The sequence below is a fragment of the Amphiprion ocellaris genome, chromosome 7 (genome assembly GCF_022539595.1).
Source record: "Amphiprion ocellaris isolate individual 3 ecotype Okinawa chromosome 7, ASM2253959v1, whole genome shotgun sequence".
Taxonomy (NCBI): Eukaryota; Metazoa; Chordata; class Actinopteri; family Pomacentridae; genus Amphiprion; species Amphiprion ocellaris.
Window position 1 is genome coordinate 33,315,921 of NC_072772.1, and position 18,703 is coordinate 33,334,623.

Sequence of the window (18,703 nt, forward strand, 5' to 3'; positions counted from 1 at the left end):
ATATACACACACACATACATATACACATATATATGTATGTAATGTATATTAATAAATATATATGTATTATTTTAGTTAATTTTTTTGCTCATTCTTTGCTATATTTGGCTTTATATATAAGTATATATAATTATTTTGCAAATATTATTTAGATAGATAGATAGATAGATAGATAGATAGATAGATAGATAGATAGATAGATAGATAGATAGATAGATAGACAGATAGATAGATAGATAGACAGACAGACAGATAGATAGATAGTTTATTTTATTTGCTCTTTTTTCATATTTTATGCATGAACAGTAAGACTACTATACTACTACCTTGTACCTGAAACTGCACTAAAGAGATATTTTTCCAGGTGTTAAAAGGGACAGGTGAGCTCCAGACAAACAGACCATAAGAGTGATTAATAACAGGTGAACAGTCACCCCCATAAAACAAGAAACCTGAGTGAGACCAACAGGTGTATGCTCCCCCAGACCGCTACATGTTTTTCCTTTTATTTAATCTTTGGGTGTCTGAATTCTGAATATATTAATCAAATCAAAGCCCATTAAGTGCATCATATCACAGCTCTCTGCTTCTTTAGTTTATGATCTTAAAGTCCTGTTAAGACGTTTTACATGCTAGTTCAAATTAGGGATGTGAACAGAACTGAAAATGTGGTAAGTGCAGATGTGATGGGAAATAAACATGCACACACAATTACAACTGTATGGCAAATGGTCAGGGATAACTTATGGATGACCAAAAGTGTTGAGGTAAACAGTGCCATGGGTCATTTTGAACACAAGGAGGAAACATCTCAAACATCCAGATCTGTACACAGAATTTAAGCTGAGAGCTGTGAGCAGCTGACATGTTAATACAACATTCACATCTTGAAATATTACCAATATTGTATGTCAACTGTGACAGCTGCATCTATTTCTAGTATGTTTTTAAAAAAGAAATTCCATTAATTTATGCTTTTGGTGTCAAATTTGGTTGTTAGAATCATGGAAATTCAGCACTACTGGTAACTACCAAATTTCTGATACAAAATTTCACAATGAAAGCACACAGCAATAAACCTTAGCAGTGTAAAAATGCAACCAGTTAGATTCAAACGGAAGCCAGAAAAGAAAAAGTAGTACATCAAAGTCTTAAAAACTAAAATCAGGGTTCCAGACTGCAACCAAAGTGGCTGCATGAATTAAATTTGTGCACATGCATACTGCTTATTAGGCTGATTTAGTTCCCCTCCGGTTAGCACAGGTAGCTGCTATGCTAGCTGTTGTGGCTAAAAGTTGAACTTTTTCTTCTTCTGTGATTCCGCCAGTCTCTCTGCCTGACTTCTGAAACAACCTAACCTCACTGTTAATGTGTTTCAATGATGAAACATCTATAGTTGATTATCTTAAAAAGCAGAACCAGTAGAGAGGAGTTATCTGATGATGATGGAAACGTGCAGGCAGGGAGATACCGACCCAACCAGCGAAGAAGAAAAAGTAGCCAGCTACATTCAATCACAGCGGCTAACGCAGTGCTCGGGCTGCAAAATTAAACAAAAAAACTGCGGCTGCAATTTTGGCTTTCTAGAAATATATTAACTTGATCGACTGCCGTTTAAAATGCACTCAGCTCATAGAAAATCAGTTTAAACTTGGCCAAATATGGCATTAAAACATTGACAAAATCAAGTGCTGATGCGACCAACTGGTAAAGAAAGTTGCACCGGTGCAACAAAGTGGAAAAAATAGTTTGGAGTCCTGAAAACGCAAGATGAAAGCCTTATCTCTTAGCCCTGGGACCTAATACGACATGCAGACACCCTGTCCCACATCCTGCAGCTAGTTGACACTGACTGCAGTCAAGTTGCCAATCAATCACATTTTACTCATATAGCACTTTTCATACAGGCAAAAATGCAACATCAGAGAATAAAAAATGTGACAAAGCAGTACAAACAACCCCCATTACCACAGTCAACTTATCAATATAAAAGAGGGGGAACTGCTATCTTATTTAACACTAGATGAGACACAATTGTACAAAATAAGGTAAAATAGGCAGGAAAAATAACTAAACTAAGATAAATGAAACTAAATATCCATTATTATAATAAAACTGATTAAAAACTGAATAAGAAATGATTAAAATGAATTGAAATATGTAAATAAATAGAGTACTGAATAAAAGCTATCAAATCAATCAAAAGCCTGACTAAAAAGGTCTTGAGTTTATTATTATTATTATTATTATTATTATTATTAATAATAATAATAATAATAATAATAATCAAATGTAATACAAAAAGGCCTTTAAACGAAACCTAAATGCCACAAAAATCAAAAGTAAAGTTGTGATTATTGAATATTACCATTATATCTGTGACAAGGCCCACACAGACAGCTCAGATCTAAATGATTGACCTCAGACTAAGGTATAAATTATGTTCTGTAAATGGGCCGTGGCTTCAGACGGATCAGTCTAATGGTGGGCTGTGAACTGAGCCGCCCACTCAAACACTGTCAGTGCTCATGACACACAAAACAAGCCAGACTCTACAACAAGAACACTGCAAAACGAGCACATCCCTCCCTAAACGTAGCTACAGCTTCCCTGTGTTTTCCCCTCCCGCCCACTCAGAATCCATCTCTCGCCGTCATCCCCCCACTCTGCCTCTCTCTCTGCTCCCCTCTAACAGTTTCCCACCCTCCTCCCACGTCTTCCCCTTCTCCCTCCTAAATTCAACCTTGCTCAATTTGCCGCCCATGTATGCCTGGCTGAGCAGTAAGAAAGCCTGTCTGGTCAGGGGCCCAGAGCCGGGCTGATGAGCTCTGGACGAAGCTGCTGTCCTCTGGCCTGATTCAAGAGCTGCACATGGGTGGTCTGCACTCCGTGACACTCCATCAGTCGGTGTAATGATAGTAGTACCACGGAGGACTGGTTCTGAATTACAACCAGATCCAAATTTGCACGGGATTTGCTAGGAAAATTCACTTTGATTCTGTCGCAGACGTACAGCACTTAACAAATTAATTAGACCACCACCCAGTGTAAGGCGTTTACCAGCACTGCCCTAAATTAACAATATTGCTGATTGCCAAAACATTTTTTAATGTTTCTATAATGACTAATCCGCCAGTATGTGCGAGCTCTTTAATCAAAACGTCTTTAATGCTAAAATATGATTATTGTTGTTATCCATGAATTTTCAATTTACCCTTTCACCGAAAAAGCAGGAAAAAATAGTAAATGACATTATTATTTATTAATTGAGATGCCAAATTACTAGGGCTGGACCTGAATATCCAAATATTCTGTCGTTACAGTGGTATCCAAATATTCATTATGAGATCCGAATATTCGGATCCCACTCCACCCCCTGCCGGACGTTACGATCCAATCCGAATATTTGGATATTCGTCATTCATCGGGGCCGAATATCCGGAGCCCAGAAATTGCTATTCGGGACAGCCCTACAAATTACAGTTATTTGCTTTCATTCCCGGACGGAAAAATGTGTTTTAGTGGTTCGATGTTATTCTTGATTAATTTCTGACTTCTCACTTTGAAATTCCTCAATCCCGTTCGAAATGGTGAAGCAGATTGATTGGGTTCATTTTGTCGCCTATTTCATTAGAGTTTTCTTTTTATCCAACAACTTAGTAAAGATGACTTTACATGTTTCGACTGTGTCTGTAACATCATTTACGAAATACCGTTCAAATAATGCAAAAAAAAACATACATAGGAGAAACAGGAAGATCATTTGACGCAAGGAAAAAGGAACATCAGACAGAATGCGAAAGACCAAGCCGAACAAGAAAACTTAAAATCAGCCATCACGGACCACTGCAGAGAAATAACCACATTATGGACTGGGACAAGGGGAGGATCATAACGTCGGAGGCTAACAAATATAAGCGGTGGATAAAAGAGGCCATTGAGATCAGGAAGCGGGGCAACGACTCCATGAACCGGGACGAGGGGGACTACACCCTCTAACACACCTGAGACTCCATCCACCAGCGACCATCGGACGGCAGAGGGCGTCACCTGATAAAAGACGCTAATCTATTAAAAATGGTGAAGTGTAGGGAACTCATTAAGAAAGACAGAGTCCGAATTAAAGCCCTTCATGATGCTGGAGGGTCTTTGTGACGTAAAGGGTTCTCACAGTGTGGTCAAGTTTGCCTTGGACTTGACTGCAGAGACTGGTACTTAGAAAATGCGCCAAGGAAGAGGCCGAAAGCCAACTGAAGCAGATGTCAGTCACCTCAAGATTTGAAGTACTAGAGACAGAAGGAAGATCACTGCTAATCTTTAGGCAGAGATTAATGCTTCTAGATGAGAATCTGAGAAACTCTCCAGAATGACCATAAGCAGACTGAAGGAACAAGAGCTGAAGGGAAGAAGAGCTGCTGTGAAGCCATTATTGAGGCCTGCAAATGTCCAAAAACATCTAGAATTTACCAGGGAACACAAACAATGGACCGTAGATGACTGGAAGAAGATAGAGGGGGTCGTGACTTGGTTTATGACATCCTCGACTACGCCGGAATTGGTTATTGGCAGGTCCTCTGTTTACGACGTAAGGCGTTTCATCAGAACTGGTTATGTGGAACTAGTTAGCAAGCGGAGTGGTTGAATACATCGTCATGCGGCGCTATATGACGGCTTTTACATTCTCCGGTTGTATGCCACCTTGGATTGTGTTACATTCATTAATTTTTTTCCCTTCATTATGGCTCCAAAGCGCAAGTCAGACTCTTCAGATGTCAGTGCTTCAAAGAAAAGGAAAACCATCTCCATGGAAGTGAAATTAGATAGAATAAAATGCTTGGAACATGACTTTTCTGAAGAACTGATCGATATAGTGATGCATGTTATGGCTTTGTTTACATTTTTGCCAGAGTTCTGGCTTACGGTGAAAATCGACTTACATCGATATGTAAGAACGGAACTCGGACGTAAGTCGAGGACGCCCCTGTACTCTGGACGGACGAGTCCAAGTTTGAACTCTTCGGTCAGCATCGTTGTGTTTTTGTTCAAAGAAAAGCTGGAGAATGTTTTGATGCCACAGTGAAACGACGGTATACGTATGACATATAACGGATAATGGTGGAGATTCCACTATGGTATGGGGTTCCATTTGTGGAAACAGCATGGACAAATGAGTTAAAATGGATGTTATCATGAACAAGAAGATCTACCACAACGTCTTGGTGCATCATGGAGTCCCTTCTGAAATGAACCTGATTGGTCCTGGGTTAATTTACCAAGAAGACCCCAAGCATATTCCAAAGCTGTGCAGAGACTACACGACCAAGAAAAAGGAATCTGGAGTTCTGGCACTGATGGACTGGCCAAGTCAAAGTCCAGACTTAAGTCCTATTGAACAGATCTGGGATTTCTTTAATTCATAAATAGATCACACAAAAGTTTCATCCAAAGCAAGTCTCTGGGAACAGCTGGACACTATTTGGAGCAAAAGGCTGTCAAACAAAATATGAAGATTTTTGGTTAATATAAGCCAGTTTGTTATTTGCCTCGTAAATAACAATGCAATTTTTAGTTTGAAGCAAGTTTTTGACAGATTTCTAAAATATTTTTGTTCTCACTTTTATGGCAGGTGGTCTAATAAATTTGTTAAGCACTGTACCTACTACTTAACTTGCACATTTCCCTCTTTCTACCATTCTGTCTCTTTTTCTTCTCACCAATAAATGACATTTATCACCGGTACCACAAATAACAACACCAGCCATGTGACCTCCATTCAACCCTGTTCAACCCGCATCATTGTGTTTGTCTGAAAAGGATGCTACTGAGTGAACAAAAGACAGTAGCAGTAAACAAACACATAAACTTGTACATGTAACATCTAAAACTGGACTTAGTAAAATCAGTGCTGCATTAAGAATAATTATGTGCAGCTAATATACATCAGTTCTGACGTCGGCAGCAAAAAATGAAGGCATGCATGAAATAATTTCTGGTAAGGAATCTATAAAAGAATGCCTTAATGTCCATTTGAAACAGTGCAGCATGAAAAAATGTATTTAACAAGAATCAAATACTGTCTGACTCACTATAATCCATTTAGTTCAAAGTACTATTTAGTTGTAAACCATTCCAGCATAAAAAATGTAACTGGAACTCTAAAGTGTACGAAAAGAGCGTTATTTTTAAATTGCTGATTAAACCAGGAGGTAAAAACTGCACATTTTCTGACCTTGTGATTGTTTTGAAAAAACATTATCAACACAGACGTGACTTCAAATCAGGGAGGTTACCGCTGATATGTCTATTTTCCTGACTAATAACTGCCTCATCGCTTCAGCTCCACTTCGTCACAGGTTTTAGGAAATGTGAAAGTCATCATTAGTTAAAAAAAAAACCTCCTCAGAAGTCGTGACGCATTTCTTCCCGTCGCTATAATGATTTTCTGGCTGCAGCTCTGTCGAGGCATACCTTACATAACTATCGCCAACAACACTCAGGGGTTGAGAAGGCCAACGTAAACAAACTTCAAACAGCCTAAATAAATCTTTGCTGCACCGGAGGATCCATTTCCACCTTATTAATCCACCTTGCACTTGTTTGCGAGTAGCTGATTAAACTACAAAGCAAACATGGGAAGTGAACTTGACGTTAGAAGACCGTGTAGATTAGCTTGTGTTAAACAAATAACCCCTTGAATATGAAAACTAATATTCAGAAATACCTGTATGACAAGTTCTAGTGGTTCGAAACACAATATGAACTGAAAAGTGCAGCATTCTGAGCATTTTTATTCAGTTCCCACAAGTTTGGAGGCCGTTTTAAGTACCGCTGGGGTCTCTTTTCTCATGCAAACAGCAGCGTTTTTGAAGAGAAGTTTAAAGCGTAGAAACTCTACTGTTTACATGCAGCCACAATGACTGATAAACCCTGAAATTTTACAAGCCAGCCACATTTCCAGAGGCTGAGGTATTAAACAGTCTGTAAATGTTGGTCGGGTAACCTCCTAAAGCAACTGGTAGAGTCAACAGAGTTACCAGACAAACAAAGCAGACAGAATATAGATTTAAAAAGCAGACAGCAGTGTTCAGGTTACCTTCGTTGTTGTCGTTGTGTTGCTCTTACATTAGCTTGCTGCTGTTGCTGCTGAATCAGGGTGATAATTAATAGCCTGTTCTCTCACTACAGCAAACACACACAGGACAGCAGCTCTCTCCCAGCGTTTCCCAGATTTATAAAGTGCTGTGCAAACACACTGTGACCTTGGAGCTCCCGGCTGCTCTAATGAACATCAATGTGTGTTTCAGTTTCACTGTTACACTTGTTTACATCTGTCTGTAAGTAATGTAGGCCATTAGACTTACTTACGTTCTCATGATATAAAGCTGCATTGATTAGCAATATAATAACCCACATTAACAGTGTAATAAGGAAATGCAACTGTTATATTACAGTGCATAAAAACCGTCTGGTCAAAACAGAATATCATACACTGGTGGGCATGTTTTATCGTGTTAAAACCTCATAAAATATATACTATTCCAGTGTTTCCTCTAGGATTTTTTCCTGCAGCAGCGGCAGGCTCCCTCCCTTTCAACCAGTTGTTATTAGTCCAAAAAAAGTCATAATAACCCAATTGTTTGCCCTATATTAAGAAAAAAATATTTACTTGCTCAACTGACAACCCAAAAAATGAACAAACCCAAACAAGAGACTTCAAACTACTCCTTTTTTTGCTAAGTTACATAAATTTTCAGCACAATAGAGCACAAGCCCAACTTCAAAGCAAATTTAAACACAAAAACACAAGAAAAAACTATGTTCCCTCCTTTTAAAAGAATTTTACATAACTCGTACTTAAGTAACAGATATCGATACACAAAATAAAACAAAAATTTAAATAAAAGACTAAAGATTTTGCTGGATCTGAGTGTTTCCACATTTGTGACAAGCCATAAAAACATAATGCCATGTGTAATAACAATGAATATGAATTTGGGGCTAAATAACATCAAATTTCAGCACAAAAAACCCAACTTCTAAGCAAATTTAAACATAGAGACACAACAAATCACTATCCTTCTGAATTTTAACAATTTGAGGTATCCTTTTGTTATTTGTGGTGTTGAGACGCAAAATAAAACACAAATATTTAAATAATTGATATGATTTTGCTGAATCTGTGTATTTCAACCACTTGTTATTGGTCGAAAGCAAGCCATAAGAACCACAACTCCACGTGCAACAATAATAAATATGATTTTTGGGGGGGTAAATAACATCAAAACCCAACTTCTAAGCAGATTTCAACACAAAGACACACAGAGTGACTATCCTCCCCCTGGTCTCCATGTGTCGCCAACACTTGTGCAGGGAAACAGATGAGGAGTCCAGCAGCTGTCTGACAGTAACAGGTTTGAATGGCGTTGGACCCACAGAGGAGGGAGGAGGAGGGCAGGAGGAGACAGCCAGCTCCCAGCAGAAATCATCGCTGCTCGCTTCCCCTCCTCCCTCCGCTGCACACAAGCCAAACAATAAAGTTATTATGCTTTTTTCTCTCACTCACAGTTAATCCACGCTGCGAGATTTCAACAACGGACTTCTGTTGTGGCACCGATAAACTCCAGCCTCCATGGGAAGTTTCAACCCGACAGAACTCTGAATTAAAGCGGTAGAAAAGTGTGTAAAAACGGCTCACTTTTAAGCAGGTAACCCTTCAGCAACACACGATCCACCTGATCTCATGTCGGAAACGGAACGGAGGAGGAAGAAAAAAAAAGCAGGATCCTGCAGCGGTAAAGTTGTTTCCGCGGAAGAATTAAAAAGTCGGTTCAAGCGGAGGAGCGTCGCTACGGTTAAAACAGACCGGGACCCGGCGGCGATAACGGACGGTCTGGTGATAAACAGAAAAGTGTTCTGGCTCTGGGCTGTAAATACAAAGTGTGTCGCATTCCGATGGGTTCAGCAGAGCGCGGCCCAGTTTCATGACGTCACCGGGAGAGGGGGGAGGGAGAGGGGAAGAGAGAGCGGTTAGCACGGGTTAGCACGGCTCCGTTCACACCCAATGTACTCTCAAATAAAGCTATTAAATAAAGGGCAGCGAAGCCTTTACCCCTCCAGTCTTCATTTCTGTCACACGAGCTGAATCTGAGGTTACAGGTGTTTGTTTACCTGCGCGGTCACGTGACTACTTCACTTCCGCTAGACACACTGACAAAACAAGTTTTTTAAATTGAAATATATTTAACATTATTTTTACTACGATTGAATGTATATTTGTATATCGAATGTGTGTGTGTGTGTGTATATATATATATGTGTGTGTGTGTATATATATACATATGTCTTGTTTGTGTCTTTATACTTTATTCCTATTATTTGCTCTTCTTTATATTACTACTTTCTCATTCAAATGAATACGAAAGTGTGTCCAAAATTTTGACTGGTAGTGTATATAATAATAATTATAAATAATAATCCGATTTGGGGTGTGTGTATAGTCATATATATCTATATATACATATTTATCTCTTGTGTGTTTTTAGTCTTTATCCCAATGTTTCTTTCCTCTTTTCATTATTGTTTCGGTCTGGAACAGGTGCTCAGTACATTTGACTGCACGTTATACTGTGTATAATTGTGCTTGTGACAAATGAAGGTCTTGAAACTTAAATAACACCAAATTTCAGCACAAAAAAAACTATTTCTTAGCAAATTTCAACACAAGAACACAAGGAATCACTACTCTTCCCTTAGGTTTTAACAGTTTTAAGCAACTTTATGATCTTTATGACAATGCTGACATACAAAATAAAACTGAAATTTAAGTCAAAGATTTTATGAATTTGCAAGAGTTTGCTGAATCTATTGGTCGAAAAAAATCCCTAAGAACACAATTCCATTTGTAATAACAATAAATATTTACTACTCATTAAATATCTGCTACTCATTAAAAAAAATTGAAAATACATTCTTAAACAAACACCATATAAAATCAAGGAAATCAAAACAAGCAGATTGATCCATAAAATGGCAATTAAAGTCAGAGGCGGCACCTTTTTATGTGCTGTTTCGCCTATAAACCATAAACCTACAGAGATTCGGTTTACAATGATTTATAACAGGAAAGCAGAAAACTTTTTAGGCATTTCTAACATAAAGAAATTAAATAAACATAGCATGAAATGGTGTTTAGATAGCTGATTAAGCATTTTAGGTTCCGTTTTTTAAAAAAAAATGTAAATCTAAATTACAACAGTTTTATTCTGTTTAAATTAGCATTATTTTTTTCAAGTATTAGCAGTTTTTTGAAAGAAAAAAATACATTTATAATAACATCATAATTCTTTACAGATATTTACTGTTATCATTATTATTATTTACAATTTTTGGACTGTATTCAAGCTGTTTTTAACATTTTATTTCTGGCACCCTTGCCGGCAGATTTGTATTATGAGATTTTATTTTATTATTTTATTTTACAGTCCAGCTGGATTTTACAATGGCAGCTATTTTTATTGTTAAATGAGAACTCAAGTAGTCTCCTGGATGCGACACATAATCCTTACATCTCAAATCACCGGGTTCCTGCTGCTCAACAACCTCTGATGTGAACTAATTAATACACAAAATCATTGATTATGATTATTAGGCTGCACTGTGAAATACAGAGTGAAGCAATAAAGGGGAAAAATAATGAGACATTTACTACATTTTTATCATTATATATATTACATTATTGTTATTTTACAGATGGACTTTTAAAGTTTATTTCTCTGTTTTTGTCACTTGTTTTGCTGACTGATTTGGAGAGAATATCTAATTGCGTTTTGTCTGGTAGACACTGTGATTTGATTAGGAATATAGTTTTTTAAAGGCAAGCTTCAGTTCAATATTCGCTGTGTAATAGATTTAAAAACATGTGATGTAGCATTACCACGAGACACCAACAAATGGCTGACCATCACAGAAAGAAGGACGGCATGAATTTGTAAAAGCATTGACAACAATTTAAACTGTGGCTCAGACATGCTGCAAATTGTACAAGTATACGCTGATAAAAGAGCCGCATAAACAACCCCTGAAAGTTTCAATCTGTTCTAATGAAATGACACCGAATTATAGAACGAGTTTTATTATTTATCAGCGACGCCTCGTCCGTTCTAAACTGCATTCTTTGCGTTTTGCTAATTGCGTTATTTCAGATTGAAATCGATTAATTGTTCGGCCGCGGTCACTTGACAATATGAGTCACTCTGACACAACAGGCTCTGACAGTGTGGCTCCAATTAGTGCTATTCATAGCGTCCGATCGGGGCAGGCTGCTGTGAAATACCACATCTGGCTGCTAATATAAACAGATCCATCACCACACACAGAGCGAGTTAAGGCTAAACGACAAAACGCAGACCTGCCAGGCCACTGTGTCAGCATTGTTGCTTTAAACGCACACTTAAATGCTGCTTGCAAAGACAAAAAATATATATTTGGACTGAGTCCTGGTTTGTTACTGAGAGTGTTAGGTACACTATCATTCAAATGTTTAGGGTCACCCAGACAAGTTCATGTTTTCCATGAAAAGTCACATTTTTATTCATGTGCTAAAAGTGTTTATGAATTAAAGTTGCTCTACATTAGTTTAAGTTGCTCTATATTAGTTAAAGTTGCTCAAAAATGAGTTAAAGTTGCTCTAAATGAGTTAAAGTTGCTCTAAATGAGTTAAAGTCGATCTAAAATTAGTTAAAGTTGCTCAAAAATGAGTTAAAGTTGCTCTATATTAGCTAACATTGATATTATTAGTTAAAGTTGCTCAAAATGAATTAAAGTTGCTCAAAAATAAGTTAAAGTTGCTCTATGTTAGTTAAAGTTGTTCAACATTAGTTAAAGTTGCTCTAAAGGAGTATTAGTGGCTCTATATTAGCTAAAGGTGCTCCCTATTAATTGAAGTTGCTCGATATTAAAGTTGTTCAACATTAGCTGAAGTTGCTCTATATTAGCTAAAGTTGGTATTGTTAGTTAAAGTTGCTCGATATTAAAGTTACCAACACTACCGTTCAAAAGTCTAGAGACTAGAGAGCACAAATGCGCTAAATCAGAAACAATTACACACTTATTCTATATTTATTGCTTTAATGGCCTCTCATATAAAATTAGATTTGTATTTGTCGTCATACTAGCTCATGACTAAAATTCTAACTATCACAGATAAGACTACACCTGTTTTGCTCTTTCCTACTTTCATCACAAAGCTGTAATCGAACATGAAAACATACATTTAAAGGCATTTTATGAGCTTAAAATATGAGCTCCTTATCAAAGCCAGCTGGAGTTTATGACTAACATCTATTACCTGACTGTAAAGCGTCAGACCCAATAAGGAAAAAAGCCCTGTTGACATTCCTATGAGTGTAAAAATGCAGCAGGAACTAGTCCGCTCCACATATCAAGAGCAAGCAAACCTGCCAATCCCGTGGCCGAGTTCAAACAAAGCATGCAGTGTTGCGGCCAATGAGGGCCGACTTCCAGAGGCAGGTTGTGGAATGTGGAAAGGTCAATGATAAAGACGGACGAGAGAAGTAGAGCAACACAACCAGGTTTACACACATTTCAACGACATTCGGGAAACCTTTGCCGGCTTCACCCTCACCGACGGACACAAAGACATGTTCCTGTCACGTTTCCTGGGTGGGGTTCATGAGTCAGCGACAGGTTCAAGGATGTAAAGGATGTTACGGGTCATTAAAAAACTTTTAACAAAAGACAGACAAGTTTGACCGCAGCGGCAGTTTGAAGGTGGAAAATAGAGACGCTAACAAAGCACCTGAATACAAATAGTCTAAAATGCCACATCACTGCACACAATATTCACAAATAAATTGCATAAAATTAAGAAAACAACATGGACTGATTGTAGATCTTACAACAGGGGAGCCAAACATGTGGCCCATGGGTCCAAAGCGGTCCGTCAGAGGGTCCAATCCGGCCCTCAAAGTGTAAAAATTATAAAGTAAAATACTAGATTGTTCATTGTTCCTTTGTCGTTTTGTGTCTCATTTTTGTAATATTTTGTCTGGTTTTTGCTGTTTTTGTCTTTTTTTTGTCTGACTTTTTTCATTTGCCTCATGTTTTTGTCGTTTTTGTTTCCTTTTTGTCTCACTTGTGTTTGTCTATTTTTTGCCATTTTGTTTCTTTTTTTGTAGTTTTTTTCTCATTTGTGTCCTTTTTTTGTAACTTCTTTGTCAAATTTTGTCTCTTTTTTGTTTTGTTTCGTGTTGCTTGTCTCAGTTTGTTGTCGTTTTGTGTCTCATTTTGTAATATTTTGTCTTGTTTTTGTTGTTTTTTGTCTAACTTCTGTCGTTTGTCTCGCGTTTTTGTCATTTGGTTTCTCATTTTTGTCAATGTTTTTGTTACTTTGTAAGTTTTTTGCGTAATTTTTTGTTTCTTTTTTGATTTGTTTCGTTTGTCTCATTTTTGTAACATTTTGTCTTGTTTTTTGTCTGACGTTTGTCGGTTGTCTCATGTTTTTGTCGTTTTGTGTTTCCTTTTTGTCTCACTTGTGTTCGTCATTTTGTTTCTTTTTTGTAATTTTTGTCTCATTTGTGTCCATTTTTTTGTAACTGTCAATTTTGTCTCTTTTTTGCTTTGTTTCATTTGTCTCATTTTTGTAATATTTTGTCTTGTTTTTGTCATTTTTTTGTCTGACTTTTGTCGCTTATCTCATGCTTAGTCGTTTTGTCGCGCTTTGCAAAACTATAAATTTAAAATAATTTCTAGACCATGACAAGTTGTTTTGAACATAAAGTAAAATACTAGATTGCTCATTGTTTTTTTTTGTCATTTTGTGCCTCGTTTTTGTAATATTTTGTCTTGTTTTTTGTCTTGTTTTTTGCCTGACTCTTGTCGTTTTCTCATGTTTTTGCTGTTTTGTGTTTCTTTTTTGTCTCGCTTGTATTTTTTGTCTTATTGTTGTCATTTTTTTGTTTTGCTTTATTCATTGTTTTTTGTCCCGTTTGTCCATTTTTTTGTCATTTTGTGTCTCACTGTTGTAATATTTTGTCTTGTTTTTGTTGTTTTCTCTTTTTTTGTCTAAGTTTTGTCGTTTTGATCATAAAGTAAAATACTGTATCATTCATTCATGTTTGTGGGTACATCTATGTTAAATTTATCACATTCTATGTTGCTGTGATTTCTGCCACAAATGTTTTGAAAATTTCAGCAGTCGGAAATGATAGGACGACTGCGCAGCCTTGGCGGAGTACTGCGCTCTCTGAGTGCTTTTCTTGTTTGTATTGTGCCGGTTGTCACTTTACTCTTTCTGTAACAACAAAATGTATCTCTTTTTTATTCTATTCTCTTATATGATTCCCCTCTTCTTGTTACATACTTCCTCTGGACCTTTAGACAGGTAACATCAAGCTTGACCTTAATGTGCTTCTGGAAATGTTAGATTAAAATCAACAGATAAAAAAAGTGAACCTGATATATTATAACATGGTGGTGACCCATAAACACGCAATGCTATTACACAACGGTAATGTCATGCTAAACATCAAAGTAGGCTGTTAAACGAGTGATTCAGAGCAGCAGCACCAACCATGACATAATGATGTTGTTGAGACGGTGAGGTGATGTTGCTGAGCCGGACATCGCATCAATCCGCCCTCTCATTAGTGAGGCCGGTCATCATCTGATCTAAGAATTACAGTCTACAAGACGGTCATGTTATCCATGAGTAAGTCAAGACTAGCGACTACAAATATGCACAGCTTCACGCCAAAAACATTCCAATTACACGCAGCTGTTTCCTCAGAAATCCTAGGTTTAATAACAACAGTAAAAGTGTCAAATAATAGCGGGTTCAAATCAATAGCCCTGAGAAAGAACCCTCTGCTTATTTACAGACTTCCTACGTCGCCCAGATGATTCCAGCTATAGGGGAGCAAAAAAAAGAAAGAAAACATCAACAAAAACAGCTTTTTTCTCTCTTGTCTCCCCTCCCTCTATAACATACTACCATTCAGCAGCATTGCAGCATCAGTACAACTGAGGTGAATGTCGGCCACCATCCAGAAGTCTCTTTGTGTTTGTGAAACCTCCACAGGAACGTGCAGGCCCAAGCTTGAAATCAAACAACAAGAACAAAACTCCTCACTCTGTCCACATGAAGGAAAGAACTGCACCTTGGGATAGTTTCTGTTTGATCGTTTGTTAGTAAAATGCCAGAAAATTGTGCAAGATATCGGTTAAAATCTCATAAAGCACAAAGTGAGGTCTCTGTAATGCTTGTTTTCAGTCCAAAAGTTAAGGAAATTAATAATTTACAGAAATATGAACAAGGCACAACATGCTCAGAGGCAACTATCAAATTAAAAACTTTATTAATTCCCAATGATGTGACACATTCACGTATGGAAAACACAGGAATCTTAGCAGTGAAGTGTGATTTCTGCTAAGCCTTTGCATTACAAACATACTAACTGATTGGCTAAAATAACCACCAAAGTATTGACAATGTCCCAGAAAATAAAACGAGGGAAGCAGGAAGACCATGACTATTATGGGGTTTAGCGTATTGATTAACCTATTTTAAGTTAGTGGATAAACAGGGCTGTAAACAGCTAAAAGCACGACAACACAAATAAAAACAAGCTTTGTTTTAAGGCCGCATCTCAAGCTATACATCACATTCTAAAGATTTTTTTTTTTACTGTGTTTTTATCTGTACACACTGTTGGCCTGAAGTACAGCCTTTGTAGTCGAAGCCAGCCTGTTATTGTTATGATAATGGATATTTTTTTTATTCGTACGGTGTTCTTGCCTCTGTTCCTGAGCACCTACAGGGCCATGTTGATGTTGGCTTCTGCCGTCATTCCAGAGAGGATTTTTTTTTCTTCCTCTAAGGCAATAAGCCTGGCCCTTTCTGTGTGTTATGGGGGGAATCATAACACAGACTTTGATATGACCCTCAGTATGTTATTTCTTCCCCCCCCCCATTCCTTCTCTACTCCACCCAGGGCTTATTTAATCCGGCTTAGCCAGATTCTCCAGACACTTCTAAGTTTTTTTTGTGAGTGGCTGAACCTTACAGGAGACATTCAAGAACTATTCTGGCAAAAAAATGAGAAATTGACTGAAGAAATCAATTAATTAACTGAGTAATGAATAAAGCAACAACAAGAAATGTGAATTTACACTACATTCTTCTTTTTTCTCCTTCATTTTGCTGATATATAGAGGAATTTGTGGTTTTTACTTGCTGTTTTTCTTTCCAATAGTGGATCTTGTTGTTTGGCTGTTAGCCTGAATCTGAATCCAACATACTGTTAGCTCTGCACCTCTTAACTCACTCTGAATCCTTCGACCCGCCTGCATATACCCACTCTCTCCCATAACACTCACCTCCATTTATCTCTCACACACATATAATCCATCCCCCTTCTTTTTCACACCAATGCCGTCTTTTTCTTTGAAACCTGATAGCAGGGTATAGACGGGACACTTTTAATGTTTCCATGCTTCTTCATCCACAACAGCAAGGACACAAAGGGGGCAGAGGAAAATCGACTGCAAATGTATATTTACACATACGAGTCAATGAAGTGAAAAAAGTAGTGAATATTTATTACATAAAACAACCTCACAAACTACCAAATATCAAAAAGATGTGCTAGAATGCTGCAAATATCAGCAATTTTGCACCTTATTGTAAACATTTTTTGGACTTTTTTTTAATAACTGAACTTTTGGCACCCATTTTCTATTTATTTAACCACTCCAATTCATATGTACGCTGTTTACCTATCTTTCTTGATATTAACTTGTGGCATCTATCTATCTATCTATCTATCTATCTATCTATCTATCTATCTATCTATCTATCTATCTATCTATCTATCTATCTATCTATCTATCTATCTATCTATCTATCTATCCATCCATCCATCCATCCATCCATCCATCCATCCATCCATCCATCCATCCATCCATCCATCCATCCATCCATCCATCCATCCATCCATCCATCCATCCATCCATCCATCCATCCATCCATCCTAATTATTAACTTTATAATCAATTAAGCAGTTATGATTCTACATGGCACAGAACTAAAGTTCACTTTTCTACATTAACATTTGATAAATGTGATCAGAAGCAAATTAAATACTAAAAAACTGGATCTTAAAAACAGTAATTTCCCAAAACTGAAGTTGTATGCTCGCAGCAGGAAACATGGCGACCGCAACTTTCTGATCTTATATATTCCCAAACAAACCTCTACTTGGCTTTCACTGGCGGCCAAACCAGAAAATTACCTTTTTTTCTTCCAACATCATCAGTTTCACTCTTGACAATGAATCAACCGAAACTTTCAAAGCGTTTTGCCTCTAGCTGTCACCTTGTACAGTATGTCGATGCAAGAGCTGTCTGGATTTCTCAGAAGACGCCTGAACAGCAGCTGCCTTCGGCTGCTTCGCTCTGTGAGGGCCCCTCGGGTCAACTGCATCAAAGCAACGACAACATCCCTCCTGCCGTCAGCTCTGCCCCCTGTTGGACACGTCTGTCAACAGTCCTCCACGGTTCCTGATTGCCTCCACCTTTCTGGCTCGACGCCCCTGCTGGGATCCACCGCAAACACTCCTACTCTGAGCCTCGGTAGTTCAAAACAGGCTGACGATCAAGAGCAAAAACCCTCAAATCTGCTTCAATATTACTGGGTGATCCTGCTGTTCCTGGATCTGAACATAGTAAATGTAAAACCTGCAGCTAAATCCAGTGACTAATAAAACACATTTTAGATATCTCAGCACTCCTCTGTCATAACTATGGAAAAAGAAATGTCTACAAGTAAATAGTTCCCTGTTTAATAGCACTGTAAATGTCACACTGTGTGTCTGGCTTGCAAGTGGATTTATCAGACGTTGCCCTAGATCAGGGGTGTCAAACATGCGGCCGGCGGGCCAAAACTGGCCCGTCACAGGGTCCAATCCGGCCCATGGAACGACTTTACAAAGTGTAAAAATTACAGAGAAGACATTAACTGCAAACTGTAAATTTGTAAACCTATAAATTTAAAATAATTTCTAGACCATGACAAGTTGTTTTGATCTTAACGTAAAATACTAGATTGGTAATTGTTCTTTTATCCTTTTGTGCCTCGTTTTAGTAATATTTTGTTTTGTTTTTTCTTGTTTTTTTTGTCTGTGTCATTTTTCTCATGTTTTTGTTGTTTTGTTTCTCGTTTTTGTTTTTTTGTCATTTTGTGTTTCACTGTATTTGTTGTTTTTGTCTCATTTTTGTCGTTTTGTGTCCTATTTTTGTCTCACTTGTGGCACTTTGTGTCTCATTGTTGTAATATTTTGTCTTGTTTTTTGTCTTTTCTTGCCTAACTTTTGTCGTTTTGATCATAAAGTAAAACAGTACATCATTCAGTTCCAGATACCTGTGACTAAATGTTTTGTGACCTTTGTAGATCCTCTGTGATCTGGAAGTTGTAATGTGTAAATGATAAACTGAGGCATAATATTGTTGAAATTGAATTTATTTTTCTTAAGAAATCTCAGGTTGTTCATGATGTTTTTGTAAAGATAGTTCCTTAAATGTGAACATTTTCAGAATTGTATTTGTTTGCACTAAAACAAAGGAAACATTTGGAGTTGTGGTTATTTCTTGGTTATTATGCTGTGATTTTACTGGTGCGGCCCACTTC

At 37.5% G+C, this 18,703-nt stretch overlaps 2 protein-coding genes and 1 long non-coding RNA gene across 11 annotated transcripts in view; 1 reads left to right on the forward strand and 2 right to left on the reverse strand.

The window, feature by feature from the left end:
- Nucleotides 1-18,703, forward strand: part of klc3 (kinesin light chain 3) — a 248,905-nt gene that overhangs the window by 210,764 nt on the left and 19,438 nt on the right. The window lies entirely within an intron of this gene.
- Nucleotides 1-18,703, reverse strand: part of LOC129349276 (uncharacterized) — a 109,827-nt gene that overhangs the window by 66,887 nt on the left and 24,237 nt on the right. The window lies entirely within an intron of this gene.
- The window catches only part of pak4 (p21 protein (Cdc42/Rac)-activated kinase 4), a 56,207-nt gene that overhangs the window by 34,878 nt on the left and 2,626 nt on the right, over nucleotides 1-18,703 (reverse strand). Inside the window, exon 1 of one of the 5 annotated variants that reach the window (XM_023292611.3) lies at nucleotides 8,696-9,262. The exons of 2 other annotated variants lie outside the window; for them this stretch is intronic. The gene's annotated coding sequence lies outside the window, so the exon portion shown is untranslated. Of the gene's footprint in view, nucleotides 1-7,093; nucleotides 7,821-8,563; nucleotides 9,263-18,703 lie in introns of those variants that run through there. 2 more of the 5 variants (XM_023292609.3, XM_035958311.2) reach the window with 2 other exon arrangements.